Genomic DNA, 20,000 nt, shown 5'->3' with positions numbered 1-20,000 from the left:
GAAAATAGAAATTTCTGATCGACTCCAGATTGGATTAGCCAAAGGGTACGTGAAGAAGTCCAAGCTCACCGAACCCGTCACCCCCAAATCACGCCGAGCTCTTAGGCTATCTCGGACCAGTCGTGGTGTACGCGAGGGAGCCCGAACCAGGTCCGAATTCCCAACTTTCCTCTCTGGTGAATACCAAACCTTTCCTCTTCGTCGGGTGTTGAGGTGGGTTAAAGATTTTTTTATGTTAACTTTTTTTTAAAAATCTTTGAATAATTCAGATCGGCTTTTCCTTTCTGTTCTAAATCGAGTTTTTTTTCTTCTTCTTTGGTTTGGAGGTTGGATGTGAATTTTGTCACGTTATACTATTTCTTTTTGTTCAATGCTATATAGGGTTTGGCCGAAGGGGTAGAAGATCTGGTTTAGTAGAGTCTGCGACTCCAAGATTAATATTGTTGGTTTCTTTTAAATCATAAGTGTATTGGGAACATCCAAATAATTTTATTAAACTTTTTAAAGTATGGTACACTGTTGACTTGGGTTTGCTGGTTCATCTTTAGGTTTCACCTCAAGTTGGGATGTGTACAATTCGTACATTATGTGGGTGCAGATAGAAGTGTTGTTCCCAATGTTGTTTGGATTCATTCCTTTTTTAACGTGCAGCATTTTAATGGGCCCATTTGGAATCGGTGTTCCGTAGATAATCCATTCCAACCAGTTTGCACATGGATCTTTGTCTAGGATGAATGGTGGGCATCGTCTATAAACGAATATCCCGTGGTTATCCAAGTTGATACACAAAAGGTTCTTTGGTGGTGGAAGGGTTGTATTCCAACTGACCCGTTGGAAGAAATCAGTCCAAGCTGGTCTAGATGTGGGATGTTGGTAAGTTGGCGTAATGACAAAGTCCATGTTGATCAATTGTCCCTCTATCTCATAGGAGGTTCGAGTCACGTTCATGCTCCTATATAACAAGGAGAAGAAGGTTTTTTTAAGAAATTGGTTTGTTTAGGAGAAAATTGGTGTGAAGTTATGATGATCTAAAGTATATTTAAAAGAGGCCGGGGATCTCAATAATCCAGAATTATTTTTAGATCACAACTATTCGTTGTTTTGTTCGTAGTCCCATATTTATTATAAGTTGCTAAATAATTTAATTTCGAGGGAACTTCAGACTTTGCTATTTCTGAAGAAAAATCGGAATTTCTTAAGACGTTGCTATGTCCGAAGAAAAATAAGAATACTTCAGACTTTACTATGTCTGAAAAAAAGGGGGAAATACTTCAGGTTTTGCTATGTCTGAAGAAGAAATAGGAATACTTAAGACATTGCTATGTCTGAAGAGAAATAGGAATACTCAAGACATAGCTATGTCTGTAAGACATTGCCATGTCTGAAGAATAATAGGAATACTTAAGACATTACTATGTCTGAAGAAAGATTGGAGTACTTAAGACATTGCCATGTCTGAAGAAAAATAGGAATACTTAAGACATTGTTATGTCTGAAGAAAAAATAGAAATACTAAAGACATTGCTATGTCTGAAGAAAAATAGGGACACTTAAGACATGTTATGTCTGAAGAATACCTAAGATATTGCTATGTCTGAAGAGAATTAGGAATACTTAAGACATTGCTATGTCTGAAGAAAAATTGGAACACTTAAGACATTGCTATGTCTGAAGAAAAATAGGAATACTTAAGACATTGCTATGTCTGAAGAAAAATAGGAATACTTAAGACATTGCTATGTCTGAAAAAATACTTAAGACATTGCTCTGTCTGAGGAAAAATTGGAATACTTAAGACATTGCTATGTCTGAAGAAAAATCGGGATACTTAAGACATTGCTATGTCTGAAGAAAAATAGGAACACTTAAGATATTGCTATGTCTGAAGAAAAAGGAATACTTAAGACATTACCATGTCTGAAGAAAAATAGGAATACTTAAGACATTGCTATGTCTGAAAAAATATGAATACTTAAGACATTGCTCTGTCTGAAGAAAAAATGGGAATACTTAAGACATTGCCATGTCTGAAGAAAAAAGGATTACTCAAGACATTGCCATGTCTGAAGAAAAAGGAATACTTAAGACATTGCCATGTTTGAAGAAAAATAGGGATACTTAAGGCATTGCTATGTCTGAAGAAAAATAGGAATACTTAAGACATTGCTATGTCTGAATAAAAATAGGAATACTTAAGTCATTGCTATGTTAGAAGAAAAATAGGAATACTTAAGACATTGCTATGTCTGATTACTTAAGACATTGCTATGTCTGAGGAAAAAGGAATACTTAAGACATTTCTATGTCTGAGGAAAAATAGGGATACTTAAGACATTGCTATGTCTGAAGAAGGATAGGAACACTTGAGATACTGCTATGTCTGAAGAAGAGTAGGAATACTTAAGACATTGTTGTGTTTGAAAAGAAAATATAGGAATACTTAAGACTTTGCTAAGTCCGAAGAAAACTTCAGACTTTGCTACGTCTGAAGAAAGACAGGAATACTTAAGACTTTGCTTGACGACTTGCAGGGAAGGAAAACAGATTAAAACAAATTCTTCTGTGATAAAAAAGAGTTATATTTCCGGGTTAGAATGAGGGAAGATACGGTACAGTGTTCAGCTTTTTTCAAAAAATCGTACACAATGTTTGTTGGTGCAATGTTTATGAGGCGGGCCCTCAGGTTCCTCGAAAGTGGTGGGACATACGATAAAATCAGTGCATGGGATAAGGGTGCAATGGTGCCTACTGGCGGCTGATTCCTCTAGTTGAACTCTATCTTCTAGAGTGTCCAGTGGGGGGAAGATGAAAGTGATACATGGAGGTAGGATGGGTCTGATTCGCTGGTGTGTAACAAAAGTATAAGGTAAAAATTGAAGAGCGTATATTTCGGCAGCACCAAATCCTTGTAAGCGAGTCCAAGTGACGCTGGAGTGCATTGAACAAAATCGTCTGAGTTCAGCCTGTAGATCGTTTGAATGTGTAATTGTTGGGATGTGGTTAAAGCGGAATTTTGTTGTGTTAGGGAGTCCGACGACTGGAATCGAAAGCTCGCATGTGTTCCCAGAGTGATAGGCGAGTGTTCCAGCGGGTGGCCGTACCGCGATGTTGTTCACGTGGGTAAGACCATAAAAACTGATGTCAAGATGTCCTTCATCGTCCTCATTTTTTAAGACCATTACTTTAAGCCAGATATGTTGAGCATTATCAGTTTCTTCAATTTGAATACGTTGCAAATTTGTTGAGTGGCAATGGATGATGACCGGTGCTTTGAAAGGGAAAGGCCTGTAAAAAAGATTTTTTGTTGTTTTAATAAGTTGGTGATAAAATTCCAGAAAGCCGGGCATGGAGTTCATATGGTAAAGGATGGGCCAGGAGACGATATTCCGGGAAATGGTCAGAAATGATGTTCCAGTCGTTCACTCCTGATAGTTTTGATAATGCTTTGTACATGAATCGTACGGGGTAACCGGAGATTCTGGCGAAGTAGAATTCGTGAGGATGGATAATGATTGTTATACCACCTTTTGAAGGTCGGTGGTGGAGGACGTAATAACTGTACAGCTTGTCAAAGATTCGAAAGTATACATTTCCAAAAAGTGGTTTGATTGGGTTTTTTTCCATGCCATTTAGCAAAATTAGGAGTGCTCGGTTGGTTTGTATTGTTCCTGGAGATATGGTCCAGGTGAACATTTGTTTGATGGGATTCGTTTCTTGTAAAGGTGGGGACCAAACTTCTTCGACGTCTTCTATAGGTTTCATGCATAGAACCGATTTTCCCGTAGATGGTTTCCAAATTCGTTTGCGTATTTCACGGTAGAGATTAAGTTGGTGTGGTAAAATAAATTGTTCGGGGTGGATGGACGTATCCCATCGAAAAGGAAGGTGTAATTCTTGGAATTCTGGATTGGTTATAGAGAGGATTAATAGGGTAATTTTAGGTGGCGAGAGGGACTCTGTGTGGATCCAAGTCAACCCGGGGAGTTGTTCATCAATGTCGATTGGCTGGATTGGGAGGTATTCCCTTGTTCTGAAGTTAATCTTGGTTTTTAGCATAATTTTAAGTGTTGGTGTTCCCTTATTTTTTGGACGGAGGGTTGTAGAGTCAAGATCCGCGAAATATCTTGGTGGGAGTGTTGGAATTTTTATTATGTGAGGTAGAATTGTCTGGTTGCTCCTGAGGTCCACGGATTCGGAGTGTGCAATGCACAATGGAATAGCAGTCCATCACCTTAACCGCTCGGTCACCTCGTCGACATATTATTCCTTAACGTTTTTCATCTAAAGCCAGATTATCTCAGTTTATCTGCACCATTGAATTACAGAATAATTATACCGTATCGAACACCACCACATATCTTGTACACATCTCACGTTTCACGCCCGATGAGGGACTTGAACCCTCGACCTCAGGATTAAAAGTCCCGCGCTCTACCGTCTGAGCTAACCGGGCTGTATTACCTCCCTATCAACAATTCAGTGAAGATCGTATGAACAGTAATAATAAATTCAATTCTTGTTAAAGGCTTAAAACATGACTTCACTAGTAAAGACATGATTCAAACCTGATCACTTTCTGTCCAAAACAAGTAGTTGTTTCTTACAATTAGTATTGTTGGTCGTGTAACATGGGGTTTATTTAAAGGCTTAAAACATGACTTCACTAGTAAAGACATGATTCAAACCTGATCACTTTCTGTTCAAAACAAGTAGTTGTTTTTTTCAATTAGTATTGTTCGTCGTATAACATAGGTATGTGGCGCAATGGATAACGCGCCTGACTACGGATCAGGAGATTCCAGGTTCGACTCCTGGCAAGCTCGATTGACTTGCGTTTCAAGGAAGACAGTTGGTACCACTTTGTTATAGCGTTCAAGGACGATGGCCGCCTCGATAGCGCAGTAGGCAGCGCGCGAGTCTCATAATCTCGAGGTCGTGAGTTCGAACCTCATTCGGGGCATTTGTTTAATTTTACCTCTTGAAAAAATTCAAGTCAAACTTTAGAAAAAGCAAAATACTAAACTGTGCTTCGTTTTGAAAAGGATAGAAAGGGTTGTGGTGATTACGTCGATTATGGTTTTTACGTCGATGGGGTTGTGCTCGCCACTACGAAAGTGTTGTTTGCTAATTGTAGGCTGTTTGCAAGATATAGTGTCCCTCGGATGTATTTGGGGATGGATGCAAACAGACATACTTTGAAGTGGCAATGGCGGTGACTTGAAGAAATAACGATTTGCAACGAACATGTACAGCACCCTCCGACAGCCTGGCGTAATAACGTACTGTTGTACAATAACTCACCATAATCAAGTACCCTAATCCGTCAGCAACGCAGTGCATAAACTCTAAAAGAGAGGGTTGCACTGTGGGAAAAAGTCTTGACTGGCCTTTCTTGCAACGATCTCGCTATCTAGTAAAATAGGTCCTACTGAGATTTGAACTCAGATTGTCAGAGTCAGAGTCTGAAGTGCTAACCATTACACCATAGAACCTTGATAAATTTCCTACCGTGGCTTGAAGACTAAGTTTCTACATTGAAATGCTATGAACCTCAGATCACTGCATAGCAATTGAAGTGCTTTACAGTTGCCAATATCCCTAACTACTCCTTTCGACGATGATGGGATTCCAACCCATGCGTGTAATGCACAATGGATTAGCAGTCCATCACCTTAACCGCTCGGTCACCTCGTCAACATATTGTTCCTTAACGTTTTTCATCTAAATCCAGATTATCTCAGTTTATCTGCAATATTTAATTACAGAATAATTATCCTGTATCGAACACCACCACATATCTTGTACACATCCCACGTTTCACCCCCGATAAGGGACTTGAACCCTCGACCTCAGGATTAAAAGTCCCGCGCTCTACCGTCTGAGCTAACCGGGCTGTAATACCTCCCTATCAACAATTAAGTGAATATCGTATGAATAGAAATAATAAATTCCATTCTTGTTAAAGGCTTAAAACATGACTTCACTAGTAAAGACATGATTCAAACCTGATCACTTTCTGTCCAAAACAAGTAGTTGTTTCTTACAATTAGTATTGTTCGTCGTGTAACACGGGGTTTGTTTAAAGGCTTAAAACATGACTTCACTAGTAAAGACATGATTCAAACCTGATCACTTTCTGTTCAAAACAAGTAGTGGTTTCTTACAATTAGTATTGTTCGTCGTATAACATGGTTTTGTGGCGCAATGGATAACGCGCCTGACTGCGGATCAGGAGATTCCAGGTTCGAGGTTCGACTCCTGGCAAGCTCGATTTACTTGCGTTTCAAGGAAGACAGTTGGTACCACTTTGTTAAAGCGTTCAAGGACGATGGCCGCCTCGATAGCGCAGAAAATAAAGAATGTTTTACCACGATATATAATAGACAGGTAGAGCTTCGGCAATGGGGAGATACGGCTAAAAAACGGCCCAAAAAGCGTCCCAGTTTGCGGAGTTGCCAGATCGCGAAATCCTAATGTCTCGCTTCTCAGCGGAGGGCGATGCTCTGCAGGGCCTTATGGGACTGAAACGGTTTTTGTTGGATATCAAATCCACAAAAGGCGTGTTAACTTGTAGCCCCTCAAAAAAATGATCTTTCTGCCAATGCGGTTCTTTCAAGGCAGTAAGATGATTTTTCCGACATGTCACATTTACGTTATGATTTTTCAAAAAAATTACTTTGGGGGGAACCAATAGCGATTAGCCTGCCCTCACGTGACGTCTGTGTTACACGACTCGTTGAGTTGGGCAAGGTTGGGCAGTCGTGTGTGTTAAGAGCGTCTCAAAAGTTGGCTAAACAGCAGTTCGACCTTTTTTAGAGTTTATTTTGATGTACAATTAAGACTAGCAACGTGGCAGCCTTGAGTTTTAGCAGACTACGAAGTCTCGGCTGTGAGCTGTCAGAAACAGTGACAAAACAGTGTCGACTGTCGAGTCCAGATTTGTAATGCGATCAAATTCGGACTTTTCTCATATATTTTGGACTTGGTTTACATTGTAACTATTCAACATTTTTATAATAAGTTGAATAATGTCTTTTTTTAATCGGTTATCAATTATTTGTTTGTTAGACACCCAATATAATTGGAAATGACCAAAAGTTGTTTTGTTTGGGTTGCAAGTCCGGTTATAAAACTGACCAAACAAAAATTTCTCTTTTTAAAGCCCCTTCTAATAAAATTCAATTAAAAAAGTGGCTAGATGTCAGTAGGAAGAAACCTCCAAAGATTAAAGGTGATATTTTCTTTCGTGCAAACCATTTTCACGAGACAGACATCATAAAGTTTTCAACTAAGAAATGTATCAAACCTAATCAAGCTGTTCTACTGAAGGTGTGGAGACTTAAATCTGGTGCCTTACCTAAAACACCAAAAGGTGATAAAAATTAAAGTTCAAAAATTTTTTTGTCTAACTTTTTCTCGATTGCAGCTCTTGAGAAAATTGATACCCACCCAGAAGTTCTTTGTAATACCCGAAAAAGAAAGCAAAGAATTCCAAATGCTGCTGAAGCTGGTTTTGGTCTACATTTAACAATTCCAACTATCGAAGACACAGTACCAGAAGAAAGTCATTTCATATTGTCATTGTCGTTTGTCATAGTTCTGACAAACATTAGGGCCTGAAGGTCGGACATCCTAGGGGTTCATAAGCAACAAGGATTTCTTTTTCTCCCTTGAGATTCACGTATAATATTATATCTCCCGGGTGTGTTAAAAAAATGTGTAGGTGTATAAATTCATTTAGCCCAAACACAACATGAGTAAATGGGTATCCATGTTACATGAATTATTAACCATATTTTAGTATTGTTTATCATTCTCGAAATCCAATTAGTTAATAATGAACATTTTTGATTTTCTGGAATTTTTATAAATCTGTTAATTAGCATGGAATTTATATTGTGTATGTCTGAATTGAAGAATGAACATGAAAAACCCATTTTAAAAGAAATGTTAGTGAAACATTTAAAGACTGCTTCACACTTCACAATCATTCGAGTAAACACTGTAACTACAAGCAAAGAAATTCTTAGAGATGAAATTGAAGAGGCACTTTCAATGGTAAAAATTAATTTTATGTTTGATGCATCATTTGCTGATATAATCATTTTTATTATTGTACCTAACTTATTTAGCAATATTCCATAAAGATGATTTCTCCCCCAGTGGTTCAATTTCACCCTAAAGTACATGACATACTAGTTGTTAAATCCAATCATGCCATTGAAAAGGTAGAACCTATTTACCCACATGTTATGGTTGGTTTGGGGTGTGCAATAGCAATTCAAATATGACAATGACAAAACAAAACAAGTTTTGGTCATTTTCTATTATATTGGGTGTCTAAAAAATAAACAATTGATAACTGATTAAAAAAAGACATTATTCAACTTATTATAAAAATGTTGAATAGTTACAATGTAAACCAAATCCAAAATATATGAGAAAAGTCCGAATTTGATCGCATTACAAATCTGGACTCGACAGTCGACACTGTTTTGTCACTGTTTCTGACAGCTCACAGCCGAGACTTCGTAGTCTGCTAAAACTCAAGGCTGCCACGTTGCTAGTCTTAATTGTACATCAAAATAAACTCTAAAAAAGGTCGAACTGCTGTTTAGCCAACTTTTGAGACGCTCTTAACACACACGACTGCCCAACCTTGCCCAACTCAACGAGTCGTGTAACACAGACGTCACGTGAGGGCAGGCTAATCGCTATTGGTTCCCCCCAAAGTAATTTTTTTGAAAAATCATAACGTAAATGTGACATGTCGGAAAAATCATCTTACTGCCTTGAAAGAACCGCATTGGCAGAAAGATCATTTTTTTGAGGGGCTACAAGTTAACACGCCTTTTGTGGATTTGATATCCAACAAAAACCGTTTCAGTCCCATAAGGCCCTGCAGAGCATCGCCCTCCGCTGAGAAGCGAGACATTAGGATTTCGCGATCTGGCAACTTCGCAAACTGGGACGTTTTTTGGGCCGGCTGGCTTAAGCCCGTAGCTCTACCTGTCTATTATATATCGTGGTTTTACAATAAAATCAACTCAGAGAACCCTTCCCTATACCCTAAAGTTTTCCACTTCAAAATTTTTACTTTTTACTACACACTTGCACTGTCGCCCCCATAGGCATTAGAAATTTCGACAAATTTTGAAGTGGAAAACTTTGAGGTATAGGGAAGGGTTCTCTGAGTTGATTTTAGTGTAAATCATTCTTTATATTCGTATAGAGTGAAGAATTGTGCTTCTTTTGGCACAAAGAAAAAAATTTTAGCTTTACTTTTAGTATTTTTTATAAATTTTTGAAAACGCCGTATTTAACACGGCGCATATGGGGGAAAACGGGTGTACCTAATAAACTGAACGATACCGTAGCGCCGTGGGGGTTAATCCTACGACAACTTCATGTGTAGAAAAAATGTAGATCATCATTAGATCTACTCAGGGCCAAAGGGAAAAAAATCTAGCCCAAGCGGTTCAAGAGTTATTGCATTTTATCTAGGACACGTAGTGCCATAAGAATGCACTGAAAATAGGGGGGTGTACCTAATAGTTTGGTGGGTACTGTACAGCACCCTCCGACAGCCTGGCGTAATAACGTACTGTTGCACAATAACTCACCATAATCAAGTACCCTAATCCGTCAGCAACGCAGTGCATAAACTCTAAAAGAGAGGGTTGCACTGTGGGAAAAAGTCTTGACTGGCCTTTCTTGCAACGATCTCGCTATCTAGTAAAATAGGTCCTACTGAGATTTGAACTCAGATTGTCAGAGTCAGAGTCTGAAGTGCTAACCATTACACCATAGAACCTTGATAAATTTCCTACCGTGGCTTGAAGACTAAGTTTCTACATTGAAATGCTATGAACCTCTGATCACTGCATAGCAATTGGAGTGCGTTACAGTTGCCAATATCCCTAACTACTCCTTTCGACGAGGATGGGATTCGAACCCATGCGTGCAATGCACAATGGATTAGCAGTCCATCACCTTAACCGCTCGGTCACCTCGTCAACATATTGTTCCTTAACGTTTTTCATCTAAATCCAGATTATCTCAGTTTATCTGCAATATTTAATTACAGAATAATTATCCTGTATTGAACACCACCACATATGTTGTACACATCCCACGTTTCACGCCCGATGAGGGACTTGAACCATCGACCTCAGGATTAAAAGTCCCGCGCTCTACCGTCTGAGCTAACCGGGCTGTATTACCTCCCTATCAACAATTAAGTGAATATCGTATGAACAGTAATAATAAATTCCATTCTTGTTAAAGGCTTAAAACATGACTTCACTAGTAAAGACATGATTCAAACCTGATCACTTTCTGTCCAAAACAAGTAGTTGTTTCTTACAATTAGTATTGTTCGTCGTGTAACATGGGGTTTGTTTAAAGGCTTAAAACATGACTTCACTAGTAAAGACATGATTCAAACCTGATCACTTTCTGTTCAAAACAAGTAGTTAAATTGTTTCAATTAGTATTGTTCGTCGTATAACATGGGTTTGTGGCGCAATGGATAACGCGCCTGACTACGGATCAGGAGATTCCAGGTTCGACTCCTGGCAAGCTCGATTTACTTGCGTTTCAAGGAAGACAGTTGGCACCACTTTGTTATAGCGTTCAAGGACGATGGCCGCCTCGATAGCGCAGTAGGCAGCGCTCGAGTCTCATATTCTCGAGGTCGTGAGTTCGAACCTCACTCGGGGCATTTGTTTCATTTTACCTCTTGAAAAAATTCAAGTCAAACTTTAGAAAAAGCAAAATACTAAACTTTGCTTCGTTTTGAAAAGGATAGAAAGGGTTGTGGTGTTTACGTCGATTATGGTTTTTACGTCGATGGGGTTGTGCTCGCCACTACGAAAGTGTTGTTTGCTAATTGTAGGCCGTTTGCAAGATATAGTGTCCCTCGGATGTATTTGGGGATGGATGCAAACAGACATACTTTGAAGTGGCAATGGCGGTGACTTGAAGAAATAACGATTTGCAACGAACATGTATAGCACCCTTCGACAGCCTGGCGTAATAACGTACTGTTGTACAATAACTCACCATAATCAAGTATCCTAATCCATCAGCAACGCAGTGCATAAACTCTAAAAGAGAGGGTTGCACTGTGGGAAAAAGTCTTGACTGGCCTTTCTTGCAACGATCTCGCTATCTAGTAAAATAGGTCCTACTGAGATTTGAACTCAGATTGTCAGAGTCAGAGTCTGAAGTGCTAACCATTACACCATAGAACCTTGATAAATTTCCTACCGTGGCTTGAAGACTAAGTTTCTACATTGAAATGCTATGAACCTCTGAACACTGCATAGTAATTGGAGTGCGTTACAGTTGCCAATATCCCTAACTACTCCTTTCGACGAGGATGGGATTCGAACCCATGCGTGCTATGCACAATGGATTAGCAGTCCTTCCCCTTTACCGCTCGGTCACCTCGTCGACATTTTATTCCTTATTGTTTTTCATCTAAAGCCAGATTATCTCAGTTTATCTGCACCATTGAATTACAGAATAATTATCCCGTATCGAACACCACCACATATCTAGTACACATCCCACGTTTCACGCCCGATGAGGGACTTGAACCCTCGACCTCAGGATTAAAAGTCCCACGCTCTACCGTCTGAGCTAACCGGGCTGTATTACCTACCTATCAACAATTCAGTGAAGATCGTATGAACAGTAATAATAAATTAAATTCTTGTTAAAGGCTTAAAACATGACTTCACTAGTAAAGACATGATTCAAACCTGATCACTTTCTGTTCAAAACAAGTAGTGGTTTCTTAAAATGAGTATTGTTCGTCGTATAACGTGGTTTTGTGGCGCAATGGATAACGCGCCTGACCACGGATCAGGAGATTCCAGGTTCGACTCCTGGCAAGCTCGATTTACTTGCGTTTCAAGGAAGACAGTTGGTACCACTTTGTTAAAGCGTTCAAGGACGATGGCCGCCTCGATAGCGCAGTAAATAAAGAATGTTTTACAATAAAATCAACTCAGAGAACCCTTCCCTATACCCTAAAGTTTTCCACTTCAAAATTTTTACTTTTTACTACACACTTGCACTGTCGCCCCCATAGGCATTAGAAATTTCGACAAATTTTGAAGTGGAAAACTTTGAGGTATAGGGAAGGGTTCTCTGAGTTAATTTTAGTGTAAATCATTCTTTATATTCGTATAGAGTGAAGAATTGTGCTTCTTTTGGCACAAAGAAAAAAATTTTAGCTTTACTTTTAGTATTTTTTATAAATTTTTGAAAACGCCGTATTTAACACGGCGCATATGGGGGAAAACGGGTGTACCTAATAAACTGAACGATACCGTAGCGCCGTGGGGGTTAATCCTACGACAACTTCATGTGTAGAAAAAATGTAGATCATCATTAGATCTACTCAGGGCCAAAGGGAAAAAAATCTAGCCCAAGCGGTTCAAGAGTTATTGCATTTTATCTAGGACACGTAGTGCCATAAGAATGCACTGAAAATAGGGGGGTGTACCTAATAGTTTGGTGGGTACTGTACAGCACCCTCCGACAGCCTGGCGTAATAACGTACTGTTGCACAATAACTCACCATAATCAAGTACCCTAATCCGTCAGCAACGCAGTGCATAAACTCTAAAAGGGAGGGTTGCACTGTGGGAAAAAGTCTTGACTGGCCTTTCTTGCAACGATCTCGCTATCTAGTAAAATAGGTCCTACTGAGATTTGAACTCAGATTGTCAGAGTCAGAGTCTGAAGTGCTAACCATTACACCATAGAACCTTGATAAATTTCCTACCGTGGCTTGAAGACTAAGTTTCTACATTGAAATGCTATGAACCTCTGATCACTGCATAGCAATTGGAGTGCGTTACAGTTGCCAATATCCCTAACTACTCCTTTCGACGAGGATGGGATTCGAACCCATGCGTGCAATGCACAATGGATTAGCAGTCCATCACCTTAACCGCTCGGTCACCTCGTCAACATATTGTTCCTTAACGTTTTTCATCTAAATCCAGATTATCTCAGTTTATCTGCAATATTTAATTACAGAACAAGATTCCTTCGGTAACGTCCTTCGGTAATTGTTTTAAACGTTAAAGAGACAGAAAATCAAGGTTATAGTAGATTAATACATACTATAACGTTTGGAAAATTCTGTTTCCCTTTATTATCTTCCATAATTGATTCTTTATAACTAATTGAAAAATAATCTGTAATATTATGAGTGGTGCGAATTATGAATGGCGGAGGATTCGCCCCGCCACCCCACGTCGCACTTCATGTTTAGATTAAGTTATAGCAATATTTATTACTATAGTAACATGGAATTAGAAAAATTATTAGTTACATATTAACTACAAAGAAATGGATGTGCTCTTAGCAGTTAGATTAAACCACCGCTGAAAAAATCTTTATAATTAAGGCATATAACCTAAGTGTTTTACGACCGGTTCCGAAATCGATACCGATGGTAGCGTCACTAGCGATATTACCATTGCTTTACTTCGACTTTTGTTACATTATTTGGTGTACTCACCAACCGGGCCAAGCATTCCCTTATATAAAAATGTCAGTGTTGGTCTAATAGTTATCAACTCGGGCTGCCACTCGTGTTGTTTAGGGTTCGAATCTCGATCTCGAAAAATAAATTTGTAATTTTTGAAAAATTACACTTAAAAAGCTTTCGGAGGTAAATGGAAGTGGAAGATCGGTGGTAACTCTTCACGACCACCAGAAGATCTTGATGACTGTGAAGAGGACAAGGGAAGAAGAGAGAGATGACCCAGAGCTTCAAAATGAGTATAATCAAACATTTTTAAATGTTCCTCAACTTCTTGGTTGATGACTAACTGTTAAAAAAAGGAGGAATAGAAAATTTTACTTGATCAAAAAATTTATTAAAATCAAGACAAAAAACAGTAAACAAAAAGAGGTGATAATAAAACAAAAGATTTAAAAAAGTAATAATGGGAAAATACAAAGTAAAAAGAAGAATAAAGACGAAATCGAAATCGAACATAAAAACAAAATCAAATAATAAATACTCTCCACTCCCGTAGCAGAAAACTTGTCTTGCTAGGGAAGATCCAAACTTTTTTTTTGTTTTTGTTTACACTGCTGAGCATGCACTGACAGTTGGAAGGTTACGCAAAAAAAGCGAATTCACTGCCTAGGATTCGGCAACCAGCTAGGTAACAAGTACGCAAATTAAATTTTTAAAACAGTAATGAAAACAAATGAAAACCCCGTTACGCCATGTATCAAATTTTGACAGAATTATGTACAAAATTTGGTGACGATTGGTCATTCAGGGAAGAAACGTATAAAGGAACACTAAATGGACATTAAACCCTCTGAATTTCACTACTAGCTACTACTACCCTACCCCCTATACCCCACACCCTATATTGTTAAGGACCTTCGTATATAAATATACCTCAGGGATAATTATCCTGTATTGAACACCACCACATATGTTGTACACATCCCACGTTTCACGCCCGATGAGGGACTTGAACCATCGACCTCAGGATTAAAAGTCCCGCGCTCTACCGTCTGAGCTAACCGGGCTGTATTACCTCCCTATCAACAATTAAGTGAATATCGTATGAACAGTAATAATAAATTCCATTCTTGTTAAAGGCTTAAAACATGACTTCACTAGTAAAGACATGATTCAAACCTGATCACTTTCTGTCCAAAACAAGTAGTTGTTTCTTACAATTAGTATTGTTCGTCGTGTAACATGGGGTTTGTTTAAAGGCTTAAAACATGACTTCACTAGTAAAGACATGATTCAAACCTGATCACTTTCTGTTCAAAACAAGTAGTTAAATTGTTTCAATTAGTATTGTTCGTCGTATAACATGGGTTTGTGGCGCAATGGATAACGCGCCTGACTACGGATCAGGAGATTCCAGGTTCGACTCCTGGCAAGCTCGATTTACTTGCGTTTCAAGGAAGACAGTTGGCACCACTTTGTTATAGCGTTCAAGGACGATGGCCGCCTCGATAGCGCAGTAGGCAGCGCTCGAGTCTCATAATCTCGAGGTCGTGAGTTCGAACCTCACTCGGGGCATTTGTTTCATTTTTCCTCTTGAAAAAATTCAAGTCAAACTTTAGAAAAAGCAAAATACTAAACTTTGCTTCGTTTTGAAAAGGATAGAAAGGGTTGTGGTGTTTACGTCGATTATGGTTTTTACGTCGATGGGGTTGTGCTCGCCACTACGAAAGTGTTGTTTGCTAATTGTAGGCCGTTTGCAAGATATAGTGTCCCTCGGATGTATTTGGGGATGGATGCAAACAGACATACTTTGAAGTGGCAATGGCGGTGACTTGAAGAAATAACGATTTGCAACGAACATGTATAGCACCCTTCGACAGCCTGGCGTAATAACGTACTGTTGTACAATAACTCACCATAATCAAGTATCCTAATCCATCAGCAACGCAGTGCATAAACTCTAAAAGAGAGGGTTGCACTGTGGGAAAAAGTCTTGACTGGCCTTTCTTGCAACGATCTCGCTATCTAGTAAAATAGGTCCTACTGAGATTTGAACTCAGATTGTCAGAGTCAGAGTCTGAAGTGCTAACCATTACACCATAGAACCTTGATAAATTTCCTACCGTGGCTTGAAGACTAAGTTTCTACATTGAAATGCTATGAACCTCTGAACACTGCATAGTAATTGGAGTGCGTTACAGTTGCCAATATCCCTAACTACTCCTTTCGACGAGGATGGGATTCGAACCCATGCGTGCTATACACAATGGATTAGCAGTCCTTCCCCTTTACCGCTCGGTCACCTCGTCGACATTTTATTCCTTATTGTTTTTCATCTAAAGCCAGATTATCTCAGTTTATCTGCACCATTGAATTACAGAATAATTATCCCGTATCGAACACCACCACATATCTAGTACACATCCCACGTTTCACGCCCGATGAGGGACTTGAACCCTCGACCTCAGGATTAAAAGTCCCACGCTCTACCGTCTGAGCTAACCGGGCTGTATTACCTACCTATCAACAATTCAGTGAAGATCGTATGAACAGTAATAATAAATTAAATTCTTGTTAAAGGCTTAAAACATGACTTCACTAGTAAAGACATGATTCAAACCTGATCACTTTCTGTTCAAAACAAGTAGTGGTTTCTTAAAATTAGTATTGTTCGTCGTATAACGTGGTTTTGTGGCGCAATGGATAACGCGCCTGACCACGGATCAGGAGATTCCAGGTTCGACTCCTGGCAAGCTCGATTTACTTGCGTTTCAAGGAAGACAGTTGGTACCACTTTGTTAAAGCGTTCAAGGACGATGGCCGCCTCGATAGCGCAATAAATAAAGAATGTTTTACAATAAAATCAACTCAGAGAACCCTTCCCTATACCCTAAAGTTTTCCACTTCAAAATTTTTACTTTTTACTACACACTTGCACTGTCGCCCCCATAGGCATTAGAAATTTCGACAAATTTTGAAGTGGAAAACTTTGAGGTATAGGGAAGGGTTCTCTGAGTTAATTTTAGTGTAAATCATTCTTTATATTCGTATAGAGTGAAGAATTGTGCTTCTTTTGGCACAAAGAAAAAAATTTTAGCTTTACTTTTAGTATTTTTTATAAATTTTTGAAAACGCCGTATTTAACACGGCGCATATGGGGGAAAACGGGTGTACCTAATAAACTGAACGATACCGTAGCGCCGTGGGGGTTAATCCTACGACAACTTCATGTGTAGAAAAAATGTAGATCATCATTAGATCTACTCAGGGCCAAAGGGAAAAAAATCTAGCCCAAGCGGTTCAAGAGTTATTGCATTTTATCTAGGACACGTAGTGCCATAAGAATGCACTGAAAATAGGGGGGTGTACCTAATAGTTTGGTGGGTACTGTACAGCACCCTCCGACAGCCTGGCGTAATAACGTACTGTTGCACAATAACTCACCATAATCAAGTACCCTAATCCGTCAGCAACGCAGTGCATAAACTCTAAAAGGGAGGGTTGCACTGTGGGAAAAAGTCTTGACTGGCCTTTCTTGCAACGATCTCGCTATCTAGTAAAATAGGTCCTACTGAGATTTGAACTCAGATTGTCAGAGTCAAAGTCTGAAGTGCTAACCATTACACCATAGAACCTTGATAAATTTCCTACCGTGGCTTGAAGACTAAGTTTCTACATTGAAATGCTATGAACCTCTGATCACTGCATAGCAATTGGAGTGCGTTACAGTTGCCAATATCCCTAACTACTCCTTTCGACGAGGATGGGATTCGAACCCATGCGTGCAATGCACAATGGATTAGCAGTCCATCACCTTAACCGCTCGGTCACCTCGTCAACATATTGTTCCTTAACGTTTTTCATCTAAATCCAGATTATCTCAGTTTATCTGCAATATTTAATTACAGAACAAGATTCCTTCGGTAACGTCCTTCGGTAATTGTTTTAAACGTTAAAGAGACAGAAAATCAAGGTTATAGTAGATTAATACATACTATAACGTTTGGAAAATTCTGTTTCCCTTTATTATCTTCCATAATTGATTCTTTATAACTAATTGAAAAATAATCTGTAATATTATGAGTGGTGCGAATTATGAATGGCGGAGGATTCGCCCCGCCACCCCACGTCGCACTTCATGTTTAGATTAAGTTATAGCAATATTTATTACTACAGTAACATGGAATTAGAAAAATTATTAGTTACATATTAACTACAAAGAAATGGATGTGCTCTTAGCAGTTAGATTAAACCACCGCTGAAAAAATCTTTATAATTAAGGCATATAACCTAAGTGTTTTACGACCGGTTCCGAAATCGATACCGATGGTAGCGTCACTAGCGATATTACCATTGCTTTACTTCGACTTTTGTTACATTATTTGGTGTACTCACCAACCGGGCCAAGCATTCCCTTATATAAAAATGTCAGTGTTGGTCTAATAGTTATCAACTCGGGCTGCCACTCGTGTTGTTTAGGGTTCGAATCTCGATCTCGAAAAATAAATTTGTAATTTTTGAAAAATTACACTTAAAAAGCTTTCGGAGGTAAATGGAAGTGGAAGATCGGTGGTAACTCTTCACGACCACCAGAAGATCTTGATGACTGTGAAGAGGACAAGGGAAGAAGAGAGAGATGACCCAGAGCTTCAAAATGAGTATAATCAAACATTTTTAAATGTTCCTCAACTTCTTGGTTGATGACTAACTGTTAAAAAAAGGAGGAATAGAAAATTTTACTTGATCAAAAAATTTATTAAAATCAAGACAAAAAACAGTAAACAAAAAGAGGTGATAATAAAACAAAAGATTTAAAAAAGTAATAATGGGAAAATACAAAGTAAAAAGAAGAATAAAGACGAAATCGAAATCGAACATAAAAACAAAATCAAATAATAAATACTCTCCACTCCCGTAGCAGAAAACTTGTCTTGCTAGGGAAGATCCAAACTTTTTTTTTGTTTTTGTTTACACTGCTGAGCATGCACTGACAGTTGGAAGGTTACGCAAAAAAAGCGAATTCACTGCCTAGGATTCGGCAACCAGCTAGGTAACAAGTACGCAAATTAAATTTTTAAAACAGTAATGAAAACAAATGAAAACCCCGTTACGCCATGTATCAAATTTTGACAGAATTATGTACAAAATTTGGTGACGATTGGTCATTCAGGGAAGAAACGTATAAAGGAACACTAAATGGACATTAAACCCTCTGAATTTCACTACTAGCTACTACTACCCTACCCCCTATACCCCACACCCTATATTGTTAAGGACCTTCGTATATAAATATACCTCAGGGATAATTATCCTGTATTGAACACCACCACATATGTTGTACACATCCCACGTTTCACGCCCGATGAGGGACTTGAACCATCGACCTCAGGATTAAAAGTCCCGCGCTCTACCGTCTGAGCTAACCGGGCTGTATTACCTCCCTATCAACAATTAAGTGAATATCGTATGAACAGTAATAATAAATTCCATTCTTGTTAAAGGCTTAAAACATGACTTCACTAGTAAAGACATGATTCAAACCTGATCACTTTCTGTCCAAAACAAGTAGTTGTTTCTTACAATTAGTATTGTTCGTCGTGTAACATGGGGTTTGTTTAAAGGCTTAAAACATGACTTCACTAGTAAAGACATGATTCAAACCTGATCACTTTCTGTTCAAAACAAGTAGTTAAATTGTTTCAATTAGTATTGTTCGTCGTATAACATGGGTTTGTGGCGCAATGGATAACGCGCCTGACTACGGATCAGGAGATTCCAGGTTCGACTCCTGGCAAGCTCGATTTACTTGCGTTTCAAGGAAGACAGTTGGCACCACTTTGTTATAGCGTTCAAGGACGATGGCCGCCTCGATAGCGCAGTAGGCAGCGCTCGAGTCTCATAATCTCGAGGTCGTGAGTTCGAACCTCACTCGGGGCATTTGTTTCATTTTTCCTCTTGAAAAAATTCAAGTCAAACTTTAGAAAAAGCAAAATACTAAACTTTGCTTCGTTTTGAAAAGGATAGAAAGGGTTGTGGTGTTTACGTCGATTATGGTTTTTACGTCGATGGGGTTGTGCTCGCCACTACGAAAGTGTTGTTTGCTAATTGTAGGCCGTTTGCAAGATATAGTGTCCCTCGGATGTATTTGGGGATGGATGCAAACAGACATACTTTGAAGTGGCAATGGCGGTGACTTGAAGAAATAACGATTTGCAACGAACATGTATAGCACCCTTCGACAGCCTGGCGTAATAACGTACTGTTGTACAATAACTCACCATAATCAAGTATCCTAATCCATCAGCAACGCAGTGCATAAACTCTAAAAGAGAGGGTTGCACTGTGGGAAAAAGTCTTGACTGGCCTTTCTTGCAACGATCTCGCTATCTAGTAAAATAGGTCCTACTGAGATTTGAACTCAGATTGTCAGAGTCAGAGTCTGAAGTGCTAACCATTACACCATAGAACCTTGATAAATTTCCTACCGTGG

General features: G+C 38.9%; 2 long non-coding RNA genes and 22 other non-coding genes across 24 annotated transcripts; 8 read left to right on the top strand and 16 right to left on the bottom strand.

Moving 5' to 3' along the window:
* Window positions 1–4,380: 4,380 nt before the first annotated feature.
* Trnak-uuu lies at window positions 4,381–4,453 on the bottom strand. The gene has a single exon. It is a non-coding gene; the product is annotated as a tRNA-Lys (tRNA).
* Window positions 4,454–4,887: 434 nt separating this feature from the next.
* Window positions 4,888–4,960, top strand: Trnam-cau. The gene has a single exon. It is a non-coding gene; the product is annotated as a tRNA-Met (tRNA).
* Window positions 4,961–5,420: 460 nt separating this feature from the next.
* Trnaq-cug lies at window positions 5,421–5,492 on the bottom strand. Its single transcript has one exon. It is a non-coding gene; the product is annotated as a tRNA-Gln (tRNA).
* Window positions 5,493–5,612: 120 nt separating this feature from the next.
* Trnas-gcu lies at window positions 5,613–5,694 on the bottom strand. Its single transcript has one exon. It is a non-coding gene; the product is annotated as a tRNA-Ser (tRNA).
* Window positions 5,695–6,369: 675 nt separating this feature from the next.
* On the top strand, window positions 6,370–8,359 carry LOC124208853. Its single transcript, XR_006880658.1, has 5 exons — window positions 6,370–6,994; window positions 7,069–7,231; window positions 7,330–7,372; window positions 7,427–8,058; window positions 8,133–8,359. It is a non-coding gene; the product is annotated as an uncharacterized LOC124208853 (long non-coding RNA).
* On the bottom strand, window positions 7,876–9,002 carry LOC124208854. The gene is made up of 2 exons (XR_006880659.1): window positions 8,415–9,002; window positions 7,876–8,340 (listed from the first exon to the last, which is right to left on the bottom strand). It is a non-coding gene; the product is annotated as an uncharacterized LOC124208854 (long non-coding RNA).
* Window positions 9,003–9,742: 740 nt separating this feature from the next.
* On the bottom strand, window positions 9,743–9,814 carry Trnaq-cug. Its single transcript has one exon. It is a non-coding gene; the product is annotated as a tRNA-Gln (tRNA).
* A 120-nt stretch (window positions 9,815–9,934) lies between these two features.
* Trnas-gcu lies at window positions 9,935–10,016 on the bottom strand. The gene has a single exon. It is a non-coding gene; the product is annotated as a tRNA-Ser (tRNA).
* Window positions 10,017–10,513: 497 nt separating this feature from the next.
* Window positions 10,514–10,586, top strand: Trnar-acg. The gene has a single exon. It is a non-coding gene; the product is annotated as a tRNA-Arg (tRNA).
* A 64-nt stretch (window positions 10,587–10,650) lies between these two features.
* Window positions 10,651–10,723, top strand: Trnam-cau. Its single transcript has one exon. It is a non-coding gene; the product is annotated as a tRNA-Met (tRNA).
* A 460-nt stretch (window positions 10,724–11,183) lies between these two features.
* Trnaq-cug lies at window positions 11,184–11,255 on the bottom strand. The gene has a single exon. It is a non-coding gene; the product is annotated as a tRNA-Gln (tRNA).
* A 120-nt stretch (window positions 11,256–11,375) lies between these two features.
* On the bottom strand, window positions 11,376–11,457 carry Trnas-gcu. The gene has a single exon. It is a non-coding gene; the product is annotated as a tRNA-Ser (tRNA).
* A 126-nt stretch (window positions 11,458–11,583) lies between these two features.
* Trnak-uuu lies at window positions 11,584–11,656 on the bottom strand. The gene has a single exon. It is a non-coding gene; the product is annotated as a tRNA-Lys (tRNA).
* Window positions 11,657–12,711: 1,055 nt separating this feature from the next.
* Trnaq-cug lies at window positions 12,712–12,783 on the bottom strand. The gene has a single exon. It is a non-coding gene; the product is annotated as a tRNA-Gln (tRNA).
* Window positions 12,784–12,903: 120 nt separating this feature from the next.
* On the bottom strand, window positions 12,904–12,985 carry Trnas-gcu. The gene has a single exon. It is a non-coding gene; the product is annotated as a tRNA-Ser (tRNA).
* A 1,890-nt stretch (window positions 12,986–14,875) lies between these two features.
* On the top strand, window positions 14,876–14,948 carry Trnar-acg. Its single transcript has one exon. It is a non-coding gene; the product is annotated as a tRNA-Arg (tRNA).
* A 64-nt stretch (window positions 14,949–15,012) lies between these two features.
* Trnam-cau lies at window positions 15,013–15,085 on the top strand. Its single transcript has one exon. It is a non-coding gene; the product is annotated as a tRNA-Met (tRNA).
* A 460-nt stretch (window positions 15,086–15,545) lies between these two features.
* Window positions 15,546–15,617, bottom strand: Trnaq-cug. The gene has a single exon. It is a non-coding gene; the product is annotated as a tRNA-Gln (tRNA).
* A 328-nt stretch (window positions 15,618–15,945) lies between these two features.
* Window positions 15,946–16,018, bottom strand: Trnak-uuu. The gene has a single exon. It is a non-coding gene; the product is annotated as a tRNA-Lys (tRNA).
* A 1,055-nt stretch (window positions 16,019–17,073) lies between these two features.
* Window positions 17,074–17,145, bottom strand: Trnaq-uug. The gene has a single exon. It is a non-coding gene; the product is annotated as a tRNA-Gln (tRNA).
* Window positions 17,146–17,265: 120 nt separating this feature from the next.
* On the bottom strand, window positions 17,266–17,347 carry Trnas-gcu. The gene has a single exon. It is a non-coding gene; the product is annotated as a tRNA-Ser (tRNA).
* Window positions 17,348–19,237: 1,890 nt separating this feature from the next.
* On the top strand, window positions 19,238–19,310 carry Trnar-acg. Its single transcript has one exon. It is a non-coding gene; the product is annotated as a tRNA-Arg (tRNA).
* Window positions 19,311–19,374: 64 nt separating this feature from the next.
* Trnam-cau lies at window positions 19,375–19,447 on the top strand. The gene has a single exon. It is a non-coding gene; the product is annotated as a tRNA-Met (tRNA).
* Window positions 19,448–19,907: 460 nt separating this feature from the next.
* Trnaq-cug lies at window positions 19,908–19,979 on the bottom strand. Its single transcript has one exon. It is a non-coding gene; the product is annotated as a tRNA-Gln (tRNA).
* Between the last annotated feature and the right edge of the window lie 21 nt (window positions 19,980–20,000).

The sequence above is a fragment of the Daphnia pulex genome, chromosome 12, assembly GCF_021134715.1.
Source record: "Daphnia pulex isolate KAP4 chromosome 12, ASM2113471v1".
NCBI lineage: Eukaryota > Metazoa > Arthropoda > Branchiopoda > Diplostraca > Daphniidae > Daphnia > Daphnia pulex.
Note: the sequence above shows the minus strand (reverse complement) of the source record. Positions and strands in the feature narration are given on the sequence as shown.